Source organism: Trichomycterus rosablanca, chromosome 11 (genome assembly GCF_030014385.1).
Source record: "Trichomycterus rosablanca isolate fTriRos1 chromosome 11, fTriRos1.hap1, whole genome shotgun sequence".
NCBI lineage: Eukaryota > Metazoa > Chordata > Actinopteri > Siluriformes > Trichomycteridae > Trichomycterus > Trichomycterus rosablanca.
In genome coordinates, this window is record NC_085998.1 from 5,386,765 (window position 1) to 5,404,317 (window position 17,553).

At 38.1% G+C, this 17,553-nt stretch overlaps 2 protein-coding genes across 3 annotated transcripts in view; one reads left to right on the forward strand and one right to left on the reverse strand.

Moving 5' to 3' along the window:
- Window positions 1-5,060, reverse strand: part of zbtb38 (zinc finger and BTB domain containing 38) — a 33,867-nt gene extending 28,807 nt beyond the window's left edge. Inside the window, exons 1-3 of one of the 2 annotated variants that reach the window (XM_063005002.1) lie at window positions 5,038-5,060; window positions 4,687-4,752; window positions 1,433-1,529 (exon numbers count right to left, since the gene is read on the reverse strand). The gene's annotated coding sequence lies outside the window, so the exon portion shown is untranslated. Of the gene's footprint in view, window positions 1-1,432; window positions 1,530-4,686; window positions 4,753-5,037 lie in introns of those variants that run through there. The other variant, XM_063005004.1, reaches the window with a different exon arrangement.
- A 5,624-nt stretch (window positions 5,061-10,684) lies between these two features.
- Window positions 10,685-17,553, forward strand: part of trip12 (thyroid hormone receptor interactor 12) — a 74,939-nt gene continuing 68,070 nt past the window's right edge. The window contains exon 1 of the mRNA XM_063005008.1: window positions 10,685-10,757. The gene's annotated coding sequence lies outside the window, so the exon portion shown is untranslated. The remainder of the gene's footprint in view (window positions 10,758-17,553) is intronic.

The window sequence follows — 17,553 nt, forward strand, 5'->3', positions numbered from 1 at the left end:
CAACCAAAAATATCCAGCCAACAGCGCCCCGTGGGCAGCGTCCTGTGACCACTGATGAAGGTCTAGAAGATGACCGACTCAAACAGCAGCAATAGATGAGCGATCGTCTCTGACTTTACATCTACAAGGTGGACCAACTAGGTAGGAGTGTCTAATAGAGTGGACAGTGAGTAAACACGGTATCTAAAAACTCCAGCAGCACTGCTGTGTCTGATCCACTCATACCAGCACAACATACACTAACACACCACCACCATGTCAGTGTCACTGCAGTGCTGAGAATGATCCACCACCTAAATAATACCTGCTCTGTGGTGGTCCTGTGGGGGTCCTGACCATTGAAGAACAGGGTGAAAGCAGGTTTTAAAAGTATGTAGAGAAACAGATGGACTACAGTCAGTAATTGTAGAACTACAAAGTGCTCCTATATGGTAAGTGGAGCTGATAAAATGGACAGTGAGTGTAGAAACGAGGAGGTGGTTTTAATGTTATAGCTGATCAGTGTATAAAACATTTTAATTCCACCATGTATATAATGAAGGTTTGAGTTCTATAAGCTTTGCTTGGCCCCACAAAATGACACAATATATGATGGAATCAGTACGTATTATTTAGTACAGATGCAATAAATACAATTTTTATTGTTTATTTAATATTTATGTATTGTACAATTACCCTCAGCTCTCCCTCTAACAAATAAAACAAGGTTTGCAAACTCCACTTTACAACTTGACCAGGGGTCTGTTGTAGAAAAGTGGACGACTTTAAATATCTCCACTTCCAGTTCACTTATAACGTTGGTTTAGTGACTGACCTGAAGTATTTTTGCCCCGTAAGACAAACCCGGAGCCCAGTGTTTTAATTATTGCTCTGAAAGCTTCTTCCTCGACTGTCTATAGAGGAATATTATATGATTTACTGAATATTAAAGCCTGCAGCTGTTGTATTAACTAGGCTACGGTATGGTGGTATTTGAAAAATCCATACGATAAGAGGAATCAAAGACAGTACACCAAATGTACCGTCATACATTTTTGTTTTTATTTTTGTTTTATTTTCTACTTATATGCTAAACTTAATATATTGAAAAATACTTAGACACTAATCAATAAGGTAATAAAATGCTGCACCAAGTGAGTGTAAATCTCAAAAATCTCAAAAAACGTGAGATCTGATGCCTTGATCTTTTAAAAATGTATCTTTTACAGTTCTGGTATGGACGATTATGATATTAAGGCTTCGATTAACGCATTTAAAGCAGTTTTACATTAGATCACTTGCACAAATCAGGCCAAAATTCAATAAAAACATGTAAAACTGATCTGTATGGTCCTAAATAGTTCACATACAGTGTGCCATTAGTACATTCAACCATAACTGCATTAAAGAACCTTCAAAACACGCACGACTCAAATATGAAAAATAAACTAACCTGTTCAGGCTTGCAGCGTTGATGAGTCTCTGAGCATCATGCCTCAAGCATTTACTCCAATACTTACATGTCCGACCTCTGATCTGAAATCAGACTGCTGCATGACATTTAATAAACAAATCCCCTCATTACAGTGACAAGCAAATTTCTGTGTTTCACCTTGTTTTCATTTGTTTTATGCAAAAGATTGTTCTACAGAAAAGAAAACCATTTAGGATAGGTTTGAAAGTCGCCAAGACTGCCATTATAGTGACAGATTAAACAGACTAATTCCCCTGATTTTATGTGTGAGCATATTTTGGCGAAGGCTGATGCCACACCTTGTACCCTTTTGGTGCTACATCTGGATGTCAATCTGATCCTCATGAATATAACCAAGGTTCAGCCAAGGAGAAGTGTAAATGTACTGGAACACAGAGCACTCACTCAGCCTATCCCAGTTAAATAGGTTTTTATTATAAGACAGAGCCAAGCCCATTGTTTTATTATTTAACTATTGTCCAAAATAGCTGAAGGAACAGCGCACCAACTTTTAATAGAACATCACACTCACTCACACCTAGGGGCAATTTAGAAAAGCCAATCTATCTCCTGACATATAATTGTAACACCCCACTCATTGGAAAACCCACCAGAGAGTAACCAGGGGTTCAAACCTAAGTAGCTGGAGCTGTACCGTTACATTTTAAATTATTTCTGCAACTGTCCTTTTTCTGTATCTAAAATTTTTGTAAATAGTTTTTATCACATTATTTTGGGTTTTCTGAAATGTCCACATACAGTGTATCACAAAAGTGAGTACACCCCTCACATTTCTGCAAATATTTCATTATATCTTTTCATGGGACAACACTATAGACATGAAACTTGGATATAACTTAGAGTAGTCAGTGTACAGCTTGTATAGCAGTGTAGATTTACTGTCTTCTGAAAATAACTCAACACACAGCCATTAATGTCTAAATAGCTGGCAACATAAGTGAGTACACCCCACAGTGAACATGTCCAAATTGTGCCCAAATGTGTCGTTGTCCCTCCCTGGTGTCATGTGTCAAGGTCCCAGGTGTAAATGGGGAGCAGGGCTGTTAAATTTGGTGTCTTGGGTACAATTCTCTCATACTGGCCACTGGATATTCAACATGGCACCTCATGGCAAAGAACTCTCTGAGGATGTGAGAAATAGAATTGTTGCTCTCCACAAAGATGGCCTGGGCTATAAGAAGATTGCTAACACCCTGAAACTGAGCTACAGCATGGTGGCCAAGGTCATACAGCGGTTTTCCAGGACAGGTTCCACTCGGAACAGGCTTCGCCAGGGTCGACCAAAGAAGTTGAGTTCACGTGTTCGGCGTCATATCCAGAGGTTGGCTTTAAAAAATAGACACATGAGTGCTGCCAGCATTGCTGCAGAGGTTGAAGACGTGGGAGGTCAGCCTGTCAGTGCTCAGACCATACGCCGCACACTGCATCAACTCGGTCTGCATGGTCGTCATCCCAGAAGGAAGCTGACGCACAAGAAAGCCCGCAAACAGTTTGCTGAAGACAAGCAGTCCAAGAATATGGATTACTGGAATGCCCTGTGGTCTGACGAGACCAAGATAAACTTGTTTGGCTCAGATGGTGTCCAGCATGTGTGGCGGCGCCCTGGTGAGAAGTACCAAGACAACTGTATCTTGCCTACAGTCAAGCATGGTGGTGGTAGCATCATGGTCTTGGGCTGCATGAGTGTTGCTGGCACTGGGGAGCTGCAGTTCATTGAGGGAAACATGAATTCCAACATGTACTGTGACATTCTGAAACAGAGCATGATCCCCTCCCTTCGAAAACTGGGCCTCATGGCAGTTTTCCAACAGGATAACGACCCCAAACACAACCTTCAAGATGACAACTGCCTTGCTGAGGAAGCTGAAGGTAAAGGTGATGGACTAAACCCAATTGAGCACCTGTGGCGCATCCTCAAGTGGAAGGTGGAGGAGTTCAAGGTGTCTAACATCCACCAGCTCCGTGATGACATCATGGAGGAGTGGAAGAGGATTCCAGTAGCAACCTGTGCAGCTCTGGTGAATTCCATGCCCAGGAGGGTTAAGGCAGTGCTGGAAAATAATGGTGGTCACACAAAATATTGACACTTTGGGCACAATTTGGACATGTTCACTGTGGGGTGTACTCACTTATGTTGCCAGCCATTTAGACATTAATGGCTGTGTGTTGAGTTATTTTCAGAAGACAGTAAATCTACACTGCTATACAAGCTGTACACTGACTACTCTAAGTTATATCCAAGTTTCATTTCTATAGTGTTGTCCCATGAAAAGATATAATGAAATATTTGCAGAAATGTGAGGGGTGTACTCACTTTTGTGATACACTGTAAGTGTTGTGTTTAAGAATTTCTAGGGATGAAAATAATGGTGGGACACACATTACTTCAACTATAGTTTTTTTTTCTTTTTAATTATTACTAATTCATTGTCTGTTTTAACACCAATTAATCTTATTTATCTATTAATCCTCAAAAGCAAAAAGCAGTCTATCACAGGGCAAATACGCTTACACACCTACCTAGGGGGACTTTAGTATCTCCAGTTAACCTGACTGCATGTCCTCCACACAGGAAGGACCTGGATCGCTCCATCTGGGAATTGAACCCAGGACCTTCTTGCTGTGAGGCAACAGTGCTACCCACCGAGATACTTCTTAAAAATACACTAAACAAATAATAAATTTAACCTTAACATGAGACCAACTGGTCTAATTGGTGCAGCCCTATGTTTATAAGCACAGGAAAATCGACTTGACTTAATAGTATAATAGTATAAATAATTGAATTAGTATGAATAATTATGTATGTATGTGTAGATTTATGTATGGCTGGCTGGATGGATGGTAGGATGGATGGATGGATAAAGTAAAGGATGGATGGATGGATGGTAGGATGGATGGATGGATGGAGTAATAGATGGATGGATGGAGTAATGGATGGATGGATGGGTGGATAGATGGAGTAATAGATGAATGGATGGATGGAGTAATAGATGGATGGATGGATTAATGGATGGATGGATGGGTGGATAGATGGATGGATGGAGTAATAGATGGATGGATGGATGGATGGATGGATTAATGGATGGAGTAATGGATGGATGGATGGAGTAATGGATGGATGGATGGAGTAATGGATGGATGGATGGATGGATGGAGTAATGGATGGAGTAATGGATGGAGTAATGGATGGATGGATGGATGGACTTAACCTTGGGTTTCCAGTCAGCACTGATCCGATTGATTAGGCTAGTTAGCTTGAGAAATCCTGAGGTAACCTGCCAGGATATAGTCACACAAAAAGTACATAAAAATTAACTAATACACGCCAACAAATATTATAAATTATTTCTCTGGTCATTTCAAGATAAAATACGTTTTATTGTTCAGAATTTCAACTAAGCTAAACTAATTGTCAGATTCAGTTAGCAATTATCACTAATTATACAGAACTATACAAAAATAAATACATTTGTGAATAGAGAATTCTTTACTCGAAAGATAACTAAATATATAAATGTTATATTTAAATATTAATATAAAAAGCCACATTAACTTTTTACCTCAGCTCAGAATCGCCTTTTCTCCATGTGGTAAAATGTGGCTGTGTTCAAAACGGCATCCACTGCCTGCTAGGAAGTGTGTAAAAATAGCATTGAAACTGCATATAGAGCAATAGCTAGTGCACACTTTTTAGTATTGTACTAGCGGTTTGAAACACAGCGTCGGTCTCAAGCAGCAAGGAAATCCAGACGTTTCTCTCAGCATTTCATATGCTAAAAAAAAATTCCCAACAAAACTAAATTAATAAAATAGAAAGAATATTTTAGTATGAAATGTGTGATCCGACAATGTGCTAAGGATTCATGTTGAGAAAATGTTTTACAGAAATTAATACAAATATTCAAAAAGACATGAACAGATAAAAATCTCTACATAATATAATTTTCATGTTTTTTTTTAAGTTAGTGATCAGAAGGTTGCTGGTTTAAGCCTCACTGCTGCAAAGTTGCCACCGTTGGGCCCCTGAGCAAGGACTTAAACGCTGTCTGTTTTTCTTTTTTTTTTTTTTTATTATTAGTGATCAGAAGGTTGCTGGTCCAAGCCCCACTGCTGCAAAGTTGCCATTGTTGGGACCCTGAGCAAGGACTTGAACACTGTCTGTTCTCTTTCATCTGATCACAATTTTTAGTATTTTTTTTTCTCTATATAGAAATAAGGTATATGTTCACAAATCTTAAATGTTTGTTGGTTTATTAGGATTATAAGAACTTCTTTTACACTTTGGTTACAGTCATGACAGGTCAGCAGATTACACATGATTTATCACTTCAAGTTCATATGTCATTTTGTATCTCCAATTCACCCAACTTACATGTTTTTTGGATTGTGGATGGAAACCCACACAGACACAAGGAGAACATGCACACTCCACAAAGAAAGGACCCGGACTGCTTCACATGTTAATTAAGCTGGAACCTTCTTGCCGAGAGGTGACAGTAAAACTCACCAAGCCACTGTGCCACCCCTTCAAATTCTACAAAAAAGCTTTTTTTTATTGAATTTTTATGTTTTACCACTACTTTATTCTGGTCAAGGTCATGGAAGCCTGGTATCCCTGGAATCACTGTGTGTAATGCAATAACACATCCTAGACAGGGCAACAATTCATCTCAGAGGAAATCACAAACCATGGATTGCTGAGCAGCTGAAGTCTCTGAAAAATTTCACTTGCAAAATTTCACCATTAAAAAGTTCCATTAATAGAAAAGGTGATTGAACACGGGGGGTGGGGGGTAAACACAACTCTGTCCCAACTTGTTTGAGTGTGTTTCAGGCATCACATCTAATGTCTCAATGTGTTTATATTTACAAAATGCAATTCAAAGTCTATCAGTGAAAACACTAAAAATCTTTTAACTACTTTTATCAGTTAAATAAGAGTCAAGGTAATGAACAAATCACAGATTATTTTTTATTGCATTTTGCACAAAGTTCACTGGAAATACGGTTTTGGATTTTTAATTGTCCAGACAATTTTTAAATGACCTAAAAGCATTTCAATAACATATATATGTCTTTCTACCATTCTTTAATAGCAGGACAATTAGCTACCTGGTAATAATCTCAGAGACTTACATGTATTAAATATTATGTATTAAACACTCTGGTATCTTCATGTACAAGTTTAATTTATAAAAAACAAACATTAAACCTTCCATAATAACTGTTTTATTTTGTTACCATTAGCAAACCGCTGAAAGCTAGTTACCTTATCATAGATCCACAGAACACTATCTCACAAGCACTGAGGAAAATATACTTTCACAAACTTGAGATGAGCTGTAATGTTTTTGTTTTGGAAAGCAGAGGGTTCTCCATGGTTCCTTTAATACCTGTTTTGTTCAATGTTTTCCTTATAGATTTACATTACATTTACATTTTCGGAACACCCAAGGACACCTTACAATACTTATGGTTTGAACATCAGTACATAATTAATTACACAGATTAAGGGTAGGCAAGTTTAAAGAAGTACGTTTTAAGACATGTTTTGAAGCTAGGGAAAGAATAAATGGTGCGAATGTCAGGAGGGAGAGAGTTCCAGAGATGTGGGGGAGAGTATATAATGTACAGTATATAGTGTGTGATGTGTAGTGTGTATACAGTGTGAAGTGTAGTGTGTATATAGTGTGTGATGTGTGGTGTGTATATAGTGTGGTGAGTATATACTGTGTGAAGTGTAGTGTGTATGTAGTGTGTAAAGTGTAGTGTGTAGATAGTGTGTGATGTGTAGTGTGTATATAGTGTCTGATGTGTAGTGTGTAGATAGTGTGTGATGTGTAGTGTGTATATAGTGTCTGATGTGTAGTGTGTATATAGTGTGTGATGTGTAGTGGTGTGTATATATTGTGTGATGTGTAGTGGTGTGTATATAGTGTGGTGAGTATATACTGTGTGAAGTGTAGTGTGTATGTAGTGTGTAAAGTGTAGTGTGTATATAGTGTGTGAAGTGTATTGTGTATATAGTGTGTGATGTGTAGTGTGTATATAGTGTGTGATGTGTAGTGGTGTGTATATAGTGTGTGAAGTGTAGTGGTGTGTATATAGTGTGTGATGTGTAGTGGTGTGTATATAGTGTGTGATGTGTAGTGGTGTGTATATAGTGTGTGATGTGTAGTGGTGTGTATATAGTGTGTGAAGTGTAGTGGTGTGTATATAGTGTGTGAAGTGTAGTGTGTATATAGTGTGTGATGTGTAGTGTGTATATAGTGTGTGATGTGTAGTGTGTATATAGTGTGTGATGTGTAGTGGTGTGTATATAGTGTGTGAAGTGTAGTGGTGTGTATATAGTGTGTGAAGTGTGATGTGTATATAGTGTGTGATGTGTAGTGTGTATATAGTGTGTGATGTGTAGTGGTGTGTATATAGTGTGTGATGTGTAGTGTGTATATAGTGTGTGATGTGTAGTGTGTATATAGTGTGTGATGTGTAGTGGTGTGTATATAGTGTGTGATGTGTAGTGTGTATATAGTGTGTGAAGTGTAGTGTGTATATAGTGTGTGAAGTGTAGTGTGTATATAGTGTGTGATGTGTAGTGGTGTGTATATAGTGTGTGAAGTGTAGTGGTGTGTATATAGTGTGTGAAGTGTAGTGTGTATATAGTGTGTGATGTGTAGTGGTGTGTAAATAGTGTGTAATGTGTAGTGTGTATATAGTGTGGTGTGTATGTAGTGTGTGATGTGTAGTGTGTATATAGTGTGATGTGTACAGTAGTATGTATATAGTGTAGTGTGTATGTAGTGTGTAAAGTGTAGTGTGTATATAGTGTGTGATGTGTAGTGGTGTGTATATAGTGTGTGATGTGTAGTGGTGTGTATATAGTGATGTGTAGTATGTATATAGTGTAGTGTGTATGTAGTGTGTGATGTGTAGTGTGTATATAGTGTGTGATGTGTAGTGGTGTGTATATAGTGTGTGATGTGTAGTGGTGTGTATATAGAGTGATGTGTAGTATGTATATAGTGTAGTGTGTATATAGTGTGTGATGTGTAGTGGTGTGTATATAGTGTGTGATGTGTAGTGGTGTGTATATAGAGTGATGTGTAGTATGTATATAGTGCAGTGTGTATATAGTGTGTGATGTGTAGTGGTGTGTATATAGTGTGTGATGTGTAGTGGTGTGTATATAGAGTGATGTGTAGTATGTATATAGTGTAGTGTGTATATAGTGTGTGATGTGTAGTGGTGTGTATATAGAATGATGTGTAGTATGTATATAGTGTGGTGTGTATGTAGTGTGTGATGTGTAGTGTGTATATAGTGTGTGATGTGTAGTGGTGTGTATATAGTGTGTGATGTGTAGTGGTGTGTATATAGAGTGATGTGTAGTATGTATATGGTGCCAGTCACTGGGGCCAGTGATAGCTCAGTGGTTAAGGTACTGGACTAGTAAACAGAAGGTTGCCGGTTCAAGCCCCGCCACCACCAAGTTGCCACTGTTGGGTCCCTGAGCAAGGCCCTTAACCCTCAATTGCTCATTGTGTTCCGCTCACTGTGTTAGTCGCTTTGGATAAAAGCGTCTGCTAAATGCTGAAAATGTAAATGTAAATATATAGTGTAGTGTGTATATAGTGTGTGATGTGTAGTGGTGTGTATGTAGTGTGTGATGTGTAGTGGTGTGTATATAGAGTGATGTGTAGTATGTATATAGTGTAGTGTGTATATAGTGTGTGATGTATAGTGGTGTGTATATAGTGTGTGATGTGTAGTGGTGTGTATATAGAGTGATGTGTAGTATGTATATAGTGTGGTGTGTATGTAGTGTGTGATGTGTAGTGGTGTGTATATAGTGTGTGATGTGTAGTGGTGTGTATATAGAGTGATGTGTAGTATGTATATAGTGTAGTGTGTATATAGTGTGTGATGTGTAGTGGTGTGTATATAGAATGATGTGTAGTATGTATATAGTGTGGTGTGTATGTAGTGTGTGATGTGTAGTGTGTATATAGTGTGTGATGTGTAGTGGTGTGTATATAGTGTGTGATGTGTAGTGGTGTGTATATAGAGTGATGTGTAGTATGTATATGGTGCCAGTCACTGGGGCCAGTGATAGCTCAGTGGTTAAGGTACTGGACTAGTAAACAGAAGGTTGCCGGTTCAAGCCCCGCCACCACCAAGTTGCCACTGTTGGGTCCCTGAGCAAGGCCCTTAACCCTCAATTGCTCATTGTGTTCCGCTCACTGTGTTAGTCGCTTTGGATAAAAGCGTCTGCTAAATGCTGAAAATGTAAATGTAAATATATAGTGTAGTGTGTATATAGTGTGTGATGTGTAGTGGTGTGTATGTAGTGTGTGATGTGTAGTGGTGTGTATATAGAGTGATGTGTAGTATGTATATAGTGTAGTGTGTATATAGTGTGTGATGTATAGTGGTGTGTATATAGTGTGTGATGTGTAGTGGTGTGTATATAGAGTGATGTGTAGTATGTATATAGTGTGGTGTGTATGTAGTGTGTGATGTGTAGTGGTGTGTATATAGTGTGTGATGTGTAGTGGTGTGTATATAGAGTGATGTGTAGTATGTATATAGTGTAGTGTGTATATAGTGTGTGATGTGTAGTGGTGTGTATATAGAATGATGTGTAGTATGTATATAGTGTGGTGTGTATGTAGTGTGTGATGTGTAGTGTGTATATAGTGTGTGATGTGTAGTGGTGTGTATATAGTGTGTGATGTGTAGTGGTGTGTATATAGAGTGATGTGTAGTATGTATATAGTGTGGTGTGTATGTAGTGTGTGATGTGTAGTGTGTATATAGTGTGATGTGGTGTGTGATGTAGTAGATAATTATTTTTAATAATATTAATATTGCTTTGTTTATACATGTAATTATTTGCATATTTAGGTAAAATAACAGTATGATAAAGGAAGAATATAAACGTGTCTATGGGGGCAGCAGCTTTGTTTTGAAACCGAATGCGGGTCGCTCAGCTGTTTAATGACGTCACTGCTCCACCTATCACGCTTGCGTAAAAAAACTTGCGCATGTGCACTGAAAAAACCTCGAATTATGGGTTGTGTTTCAAATAACCTCTGTCATAAATATATAGGACACTCGATAGTGTACAGAGGTGAATCTTCACTGCGGGGTGCAGTGCACTAATAGAGAGAGCTTGGTAGGGTTTGGGATTAAACCTGAGAAAGTTAGCTAGCTAGTCAAAGCTACAGAAGTGTCTTGTTAGAACAACTACACACAACACTGCACAAAGAACCAAAATTAGGTAATAATAATTTTATTTGATATTCATAATCGATCTGAACTCGACTATTCTAAAGTAAAATACTAAGATTGTTGGAGATTAAGTCGGTTGTAGTATGAAATACATCTCATTAGTGTGTTTGTATGTTTGTTATATAGTTTATGTTACTGAGATTCGAAGATACATCACAATTCTCACTTATAAAACTACCCAGACACAGTGAGATCATGTTTTGCAGTGTGCGCGCGTTTAGTTTGGGGTGTGTGGTGTGTATGGTGTATGGTGTATGGTGTGTGATGTGTGATGTGTGATGTGTGATGTGTGATGTGTAGTGTGTAGTGTGTATTTATGGTTTGTTTATAGTGTGTGATGTGTAGTGTGTGTATAGTGTGTAACGTGTAGTGTGTATTTATGGTTTGTTTATAGTGTGTGATGTAGTGTGTGTGTGATGTGTAGTGTGTGTATATGGTGTGTAGTGTGTTTAGTGTGTGATGTGTATTGTTTATATAGCGTGTCGTGTGTGAAGTGTAGTGTGTGTATAGTGTGTGATTTGTAGCGTGTATATAGTGTGTGATTTGTAGTGTGTATACAGTGTGATGTGTAGTGTGTGTATATAGTGTGTATTTGGTGTGTGATGTGTAGTGTGTATACAGTGTGTGATGTGTAGTATAGTGTTTATATAGTGTGTGATTTATAGTGTGTGATTTATAGTGTGTGATTTATAGTGTGTATATAGTGTGGGATGTGTAGTGTGTATATAGTGTGGGATGTGTAGTGTAGTGTGTATATAGTGTGTGATTTATTGTGTGTGATTTATAGTGTGTATATAGTGTGTGATTCATAGTGTGTATATAGTGTGGGATGAGTAGTATAGTGTGGGATGTGTAGTGTAGTGTAGTGTGTATATAGTGTGGGATGTGTAGTATAGTGTGTGATTTATAGTGTGTGATTTATAGTGTGTGATTTATAGTGTGTATATAGTGTGGGATGTGTAGTGTAGTGTGTATATAGTGTGTGTTTATAGTGTGTGATTTATAGTGTGTGATTTATAGTGTGTATATAGTGTGGGATGTGTAGTGTGTATATGGGTCATTGACATGACGCCTACATTTTCTGTCCGACTGCATTTTCTTCAGTTAAGAAAATGTTTAAATGCATAAAAAGATGCCATATGTATGTAGTATCTCTCCCATATATGCACTCAATTTAAAATTTCACAAAACATTAGTAAATTGTCATTTTTTGATTTTTAAAGTGTCAAAATATCATATGGTGCGACCATCCGGCCATGACTTCTGTTTTAAAAACTTCATTTAAATTCTCTACACCTGTTCGTCTTTATTTTATGTCCTACTCGGCATAATTTTTAAAGTGTTTTGCAGTACTGTACAAAAATGCAAAGTGTTTTTATTTTAATTTCCATCATAATATACAAACAAACTTTGTCCGATGATGCCCATTTTATGAAATATCATGTGGTGCGACCATGAAGAAATGGCCACTTTGGGGTTTTAATGTTGAAAACAAGTCAAAGACTTGAAGTTGTATCATACACCTATTTGTCAAGGGTCCTTGAAAGCAACAAGCAGGTTTGTAACTTATAAAAATAACCTTTTTAACAGCTGTTATATAGTTGTCATATTTGGATATCATGTGGTATGACCTCAAAAATATAATGAATATTAAGTTATTTCTACAAACATATATTTTAATTATAGATTTCAGAATTACATTATGTGGGAAGCTAGCTTATTTTGTTAAGGTGGCCAATTCTGTGCCTGTAAATTTGAACTAAACTTGAAAAGATCATGTGGTGCGACCAACTATCATGCGGTGCGACCATTGCAGAGTGATTTCCATGATGGATTTATGTCCTAGATTGGCAGTATATAGTTTTATATCTATAAAACTGATGATTTATATACGTAAAGTACTTTATTATAGTTTTTGGGATATATTTTATTGCAACATGACTAATATTTCAGAAACAATGACTTATGTTTAAACTTTGAACAATTTTTGTACAATTTTTTTTAGCCATTTATTCTTTTTTTATTTATATATTTATTTATATCTGCAGTATGATCTCAGTACCTGGCTAGGAGAAGAGAAAGGTTATGTTAAACATGCAGCATAAATAAACAAACATGAAGTACATATAGGTTGGGTGTATTGTAGTTCTTTTTATCACCTGGAGAAAAATAGATTTTTCATTAACATGTTTTTCTGCTGTCTATCATTAGTGCAAAATAAAATATACCCTATAATTAAGGCATAACACTATTTACTGACCAGGCATAACAGTATGAGCACTGACAGGTAAAGTGAATAACACTGATTATTTCTTCATCACAGCACATGTTAGTTGGGGGGGAGGGCGGGTATATTAGGCAGCAAGTGAACATTTTATCCTCAAAGTTGATGTTAGAAGCAGGAAAAGTTTGATGAGTTTGACGAGGGCCAAACTGTGATGGCTAGACGACTGGGTCAGAGCATCTCCAAAACTGCTGCTCTTGTGGGGGTGTTCCCGGTCTGCAGTGGTCAGTATCTATCAGAAGTGGTCCAAAGAAGGAACAGTGGTAAACCGGTGACAGGGGCATGGTCGGCCAAGGCTCACTGATGCACGTGGGGAGCGAAGGCTGGCCCGTGTGGTCAGATCCAACAGACGAGCTACTGTAGCTCAAACTGCTGAAGAAGTTCATGCTGGTTCTGATAGAAAGGTGTCAGAATACACAGTGCAGCACAGTTTGTTACATATGGGGCTGCTTAGCCGCAGACCAGTCAGGGTGCCCATGCTGACCCCTGTCCACCACCGAAAGTGCCAACAATGGACACATGAGCATTGCAACTGGTCCACGGAGCAATGGAAGAAGGTGGCCTGGTCTGATGAAGCACGTTTTCTTTTACATCATGTGGATGGCCGGGTGCTGGTGCTGTGTGTTGCTTACATGGGGAACACATGGCACCAGGATGCACTATAGAAAGAAGGCGAGCCGGCGGAGGCAGTGTGATGCTTTGGGCAACATTGTGCTGGGAAACCTCGGGTCCTGCCATCCTTGTGGATTTTACTCTGACACGTAGCGCCTACCTAAACATTGTTGCAGACCATGTTCACCCTTTCATGGAAAGTTTGTGAAACATTTCTATTCATGTCAGTTTGATGAAATGTTAATAAAATCTGGTTTAAATTTATTGTTGTAGGGAATTTGTTTTTTGATCTCTTCAAATAGATTTTTAACAATAAGAGGTCTTCATGTCATTTGGGGCGACCACTTATCATGTGGTGCAACCAATAACAGAAGTAACTGAATTAAATTATAAATAATAAATCTCACTTATGTTGCTAAAATATTAATCACTGATGCAGTATGCCTAAGTTAAAGGTAGTTGTAAAAAAAATAAAAAAATGTTTAATGTGATTTACAGGAAAAATAAGTCTGTCAAGTACATTTAAGTTAGTGAATTTGATGTTATACAACAAAAAATACAAGTACATTATTTACAAAAACTTAAAGTAATAACATAATGTGTTTCTAAACACATTATATTATTGAGTACTTGCAAAAAAATGTTAAGCATGTTGAGAAAATTAATTAATTTTAAAATAAATCACAGTCGCACCACATGACATTTTGTTAGGCCACAGCCAATTCATCTGGATGAAAAAACACTAAAATGACAATTTAAAATTTTAATAGGAATTTACATGTACACAACATTCTAAATAAGTGAACAATTGCAAGAAACACTCTTATTTTTAGTATTTTAAAATTGGCCTGTTGAAATTCCTTATTCGTCATTGACCCATATAGTGTGTGATTTATAGTGTGTATATAGTGTGGGATGTGTTGTGTGATTTATAGTGTGTGATTTATAGTGTGTATATAGTGTGTGATTTATAGTGTGGGATGTGTAGTGTGTGATTTGTAGTGTGATGTGTAGTGTAGTGTGTGATGTGTAGTGTAGTGTGTGATGTGTAGTGTGTGGGTAGTGTAGTGTGTGGGTAGTGTAGTGTGTATATAGTGTGGGATGTGTAGTGTGTATATAGTGTGGGATGTGTAGTATAGTGTGTGATTTATAGTGTGTGATTTATAGTGTGTATATAGTGTGTGATTTATAGTGTGTATATAGTGTGGGATGTGTAGTGTGTGATTTGTAGTGTGTGATGTGTAGTGTGTGATGTGTAGTGTAGTGTGTATATAGTGTGGGATGTGTAGTGTAGTGTGTATATAGTGTGGGATGTGTAGTGTGTATATAGTGTGTATATAGTGTGTGATGTGTAGTGTGTGTATATAGTGTGTGATTTATAGTGTGTATATAGTGTGTTATTTATAGTGTGTATATAGTGTGTGATTTATAGTGTGTATATAGTGTGTGATGTGTAGTGTGTATATAGTGTGGGATGTGTAGTGTGTATATAGTGTGTGATGTGTAGTGTAGTGTGTGTATATAGTGTGTGTGTATATGGTGTGTGTATATAGTGTGTGATGTATAGTGTGTGATTTGTAGTGTGTGATGTGTAGTGTGTGATGTGTAGTGTGTATATAGTGTGTGATGTGTAGTGTGTGTATATAGTGTGTGTATATAGTGTGTGATGTATAGTGTGTGATGTGTAGTGTGTGATGTGTAGTGTGTGATGTGTAGTGTGTATATAGTGTGTGATGTGTAGTGTGTGTATATAGTGTGTGTATATAGTGTGTGATGTATAGTGTGTGATTTGTAGTGTGTGATGTGTAGTGTGTATATAGTGTGTGATGTGTAGTGTAGTGTGTATATAGTGTGTGATTTGTAGTGTGTGGTGTGTAGTGTGTATATAGTGTGGGATGTGTAGTGTGTATATAGTGTGGGGTGTGTATATAGTGTGTGATGTGTATATAGTGTGTGATGTGTAGTGTAGTGTCTGATTTGTAGCGTTGGAAAGTAACGAATTACATTTACTCGCGTTACTGTAATTGAGTAGTTTTTTGTGTACTTGTTCTATCTATCTATCTATCTATCTATCTATCTATCTATCTATCTATCTATCTATCTATCTATCTATATCTACGTATATCTATATACGTATATATATATACAGTGTATCACAAAAGTGAGTACACCCCTCACATTTCTGCAAATATTTCATTATATCTTTTCATGGGACAACACTATAGACATGAAACTTGGATATAACTTAGAGTAGTCAGTGTACAGCTTGTATAGCAGTGTAGATTTACTGTCTTCTGAAAATAACTCAACACACAGCCATTAATGTCTAAATAGCTGCAACATAAGTGAGTACACCCCACAGTGAACATGTCCAAATTGTGCCCAAATGTGTCGTTGTCCCTCCCTGGTGTCATGTGTCAAGGTCCCAGGTGTAAATGGGGAGCAGGGCTGTTAAATTTGGTGTTTTGGGTACAATTCTCTCATACTGGCCACTGGATATTCAACATGGCACCTCATGGCAAAGAACTCTGAGGATGTGAGAAATAGAATTGTTGCTCTCCACAAAGATGGCCTGGGCTATAAGAAGATTGCTAACACCCTGAAACTGAGATACAGCATGGTGGCCAAGGTCATACAGTGGTTTTCCAGGACAGGTTCCACTCGGAACAGGCTTCGCCAGGGTCGACCAAAGAAGTTGAGTCCACGTGTTCGGCGTCATATCCAGAGGTTGGCTTTAAAAAATAGACACATGAGTGCTGCCAGCATTGCTGCAGAGGTTGAAGACGTGGGAGGTCAGCCTGTCAGTGCTCAGACCATACGCCGCACACTGCATCAACTCGGTCTGCATGGTCGTCATCCCAGAAGGAAGCTGACGCACAAGAAAGCCCGCAAACAGTTCGCTGAAAACAAGCAGTCCAAGAACATGGATTACTGGAATGCCCTGTGGTCTGACGAGACCAAGATAAACTTGTTTGGCTCAGATGGTGTCCAGCATGTGTGGCGGCGCCCTGGTGAGAAGTACCAAGACAACTGTATCTTGCCTACAGTCAAGCATGGTGGTGGTAGCATCATGGTCTTGGGCTGCATGAGTGTTGCTGGCACTGGGGAGCTGCAGTTCATTGAGGGAAACATGAATTCCAACATGTACTGTGACATTCTGAAACAGAGCATGATCCCCTCCCTTCGAAAACTGGGCCTCATGTCAGTTTTCCAACAGGATAACGACCCCAAACACAACCTCCAAGATGACAACTGCCTTGCTGAGGAAGCTGAGGGTAAAGGTGATGGACTAAACCCAATTGAGCACCTGTGGCGCATCCTCAAGTGGAAGGTGGAGGAGTTCAAGGTGTCTAACATCCACCAGCTCCGTGATGTCATCATGGAGGAGTGGAAGAGGATTCCAGTAGCAACCTGTGCAGCTCTGGTGAATTCCATGCCCAGGAGGGTTAAGGCAGTGCTGGATAATAATGGTGGTCACACAAAATATTGACACTTTGGGCACAATTTGGACATGTTCACTGTGGGGTGTACTCACTTATGTTGCAGCTATTTAGACATTAATGGCTGTGTGTTGAGTTATTTTCAGAAGACAGTAAATCTACACTGCTATACAAGTTGTACACTGACTACTCTAAGTTATATCCAAGTTTTATTTCTATAGTGTTGTCCCATGAAAAGATATAATGAAATATTTGCAGAAATGTGAGGGGTGTACTCACTTTTGTGATACACTGTATATATATATATATATATATATATATATATATATGTTCAGTTTAAAGGGTCGTTCAATAGAATCGAATCATTCTACGACACATCACTAGTGGTTATACAGTTTGAAAAAGTTTTATGGGACTAAAATGACACATTACTCATCCCTAAATGTTTT